Source organism: Nanorana parkeri, unplaced genomic scaffold, assembly GCF_000935625.1.
Source record: "Nanorana parkeri isolate BGI_ZX_2015 unplaced genomic scaffold, ASM93562v1 scaffold2184, whole genome shotgun sequence".
Classification (NCBI taxonomy): domain Eukaryota; kingdom Metazoa; phylum Chordata; class Amphibia; order Anura; family Dicroglossidae; genus Nanorana; species Nanorana parkeri.
Window position 1 is genome coordinate 76,049 of NW_017308452.1, and position 3,135 is coordinate 79,183.

The window sequence follows — 3,135 nt, forward strand, 5'->3', positions numbered from 1 at the left end:
CGTGTTCTCAGCTCCACGTGCCGAGCCCGCCAGGAAGCTGACAGCGCCAATCACAGGCACGGAGACATTCCCCGATCTCTGCAGCTGCGGACCGGGATAATGTCTCAGTACCTGTGATTGGCGCTGCGGCGCTGTCAGCTTCCTGGCGGGCTCGGCACGCGGAGCTGTGAACACGCCCGAGCCCACCACTAGTGCTGGACTGTCCCTGATCATCATAATTCTTCAGTTGTATCGTATACAGGGGGTACTGCTTTGTGTCACTGAGTGACCAGCTTTATCCATGGGGGTGCGACATGGGCCCCCAGGTAAAATACTAAGAGACCCTCTGCCTAATCTCCACCATCTAGTGTTGAAGAATACCGTTTATCATCTCATACAGAGATACATTATATATAGTATATTAGCATGCATTGTATACAAATCACTCGCTACCTGCAGGTCACTATATAGCCGGGCCATGCAGTAGAATGGAGAATTCCAGAAAGAATAAAGTAGAACTCTTCTCTGTCCTCCTCTGCTGGGTGATTGTCGAATGTATTGATCTGGAGAATTTTTATGACAGTATTTTATAGCGGATCTCTGATCAGTGATTTCTTTCCCGCAGAGATGATTCGCTCAGCCACTCCCTTTCCATTGGTCAGCCTCTTCTTCATGTTCATCGGATTTATACTCAACAACGTCGGACACATCCGGCCCCATCGGACCATTCTGGCCTTCGTGTCGGGGATCTTCTTCATCCTGTCTGGTGAGTCTTCCTCCAACTGGCGCATACAAATTGTACGGTACAGGTGAGGGCGGTGAGATGAATTGTTACAATGTATCACAAGGTTTCCTTTATTGAAATGTCACCAAATTACTCTCCATTCAATGCTATCCACTATGGCAGGGCTCATAAATTCAAGACCTGAGCTACTAGCCAGGCCTTAAAAGTTACTCGCCACCAGTTGCCCCACCTAACCCCTACCCTGGCCTCAACTCCGCCAGGTCAGCGGTGTGACGCACAGTACAGAGGTACTGCGGTACAGAGATCCTCCATGTATCCTCTTTTCCCCCTGCATAACGTTCTGGCCGGGTGTCTCACTGTCTCTGCAGTCTTCCTCCCAGCCTATGGCAGCTGAACTGGGTGGAGGAAGCTGCAGAAGACAGCGGAACTGAATGTCATTGAGGGGGTGTCATCGAGCCGGCGGGAGCAGGGATGGGACACTACCGCCGCAGCAATCTTTGGCTTCTGTTCTCTCTTCTCCTTCTCGGCCGCTCTGTGGCTGCAGCTACAGAGGAGGAGAAGGGAGAACAGAAGCGAGCAATCGTAGCGGGCGGTAGTGTCCCATCCCTGGTCCCGCCGGCGGCGCACCCCCTCGATGACATTCCACTTGCCCCCACGCAATTTTCACTTGTCAATTGCGAGGGGGCGAGTGGAAATTTTGAGGCCTGCACTATGGTACATTACCACAATCTAGTGTACTATAGTCCTCTACCTGCCGTACATCAAGGAGCTCTGGAAGCCGCTCAGCTACAGAGGACAAAGACCTTTCTAGTGTTGGGAGACTCAGTACCCAACATCCTCCCACACTATGTGCCTATGACCTCCCAGAACAGAGCATATAAACCTTCCCTGCACTATGGGAGGACATACTTTCCATATAAACAATAAAGGTGATCAGCGCCAGTAAGTGTAATGTGGAAATAAGAGCTGCCAAGCACTAAGTATATAACTAAATATCTGGAAAATGTGAAAAACAATATTGTGCCGAGCTAATTAAGGGGGGATATGATTATTAAGGGAGGATATGATTATTAAGGGGGGATATGATTTTCATGTACAAGATGTTCAATGCTGAAAGCAACATTGGCAACAAACTGCTTGAGATTAACTCCATTACAAAGACTAGAGGCCATCACCTAAAGTTGGTGGAGAAAAAATTCCAGCACAAGGGGCGAAGGGGGTTCTTTACAGTAAGAGCGGTTAGGGTCTGGAACTCGCTGCCATCGGCCGTCATCTCAGCCAAGAGTGTAGATTTGTTCAAGAAACGTTTGGACGATTCCTTGAGAGAGCGTAATATCCGGGGGTACCAGTATCCCTAAGAATGAGATGATGCGTGGACCTATATGGGTTGGACTTGATGGACGTATGTCTTTATTCAACCCCAAATACTATGTAACTATGTAATAATCATACACATCTAATACATTGAAACATATATAAATGAGTCGCATATAGGAGCCTTCAAACAAATGAGGCATAAAAAATATCTACACACAAACAAAAAAGCAATGTAGACAAAAAGAGTCCCAGGAAAAAACAAAAGCAAACAATGGCGATTGTGCAAGAAAATTCCTCAGATGATGCGCAGCCAATCTGCATGCAACTCTCAGGTAAGGGTGCCCACACACCTTGCGATAATCGCGGGAAATCCCGCGATCGTACGATTATCGTAAGGTGTGTGGAACGATTATCGTAAGGTGTGCGACCTCTACTACTGTAAGGTCGCACGACTTTAAACTTACGTACATGTTACGATGTTCGGCGGGTGTGTAGCATGTTCGTACGATAAAAGCCGGACGGACGGTGTGCGCAAGCGCACACTGCCCGTTCGGCATTGCGGTCATCGGAAGCCCGCCCCTCAGGGGGCGTGGCTTGCGATCATTGCAAGTATGATCTGCCTGTCCAAGATGGGCAGATCGTACTTTTTTTAAAAGTACCTTACAACCATCGCCAGACAAAAGTCTGGCGATGGTTGTAAGGTGTGTGTCCAGCATAAGGATTATCACACAATGCAGGCAGACCTTCATCTCCACCCAGTGAGTGATGACAACAAGTGAGTGCTCACCTGGGGAGGTAGACCCTCAGAGCTAGGGGGTCAAATGCACGGTTTCCCTTCTTAATTGGGGATGGAAGCCCATGCACGGAAAAGGCGATAAAGGTCTCCTCAGATCACAGGTACCAGTATAGATCCAGGAGGAAAGATTTACTTCCCGTATATATGTATATTCCTGTACATATGGGACCTTCCTGTCCCTAGTCCAGGACTGTGCGGTTGAGAGGGAGGACTGACTGTGCACAGCGTGTAAACCTCAAATCTCTGCTTGGCGCTTAGAGGTATAAAGATGCCATTACAGAGAAATGTGACACAGCCG

General features: G+C 48.5%; 1 protein-coding gene across 1 annotated transcript in view; it reads left to right on the forward strand.

Annotated features, from left to right (window-relative positions):
• LOC108800971 (voltage-dependent calcium channel gamma-5 subunit) overlaps nucleotides 1-3,135 on the forward strand; it is a 23,242-nt gene that overhangs the window by 9,347 nt on the left and 10,760 nt on the right. The window lies entirely within an intron of this gene.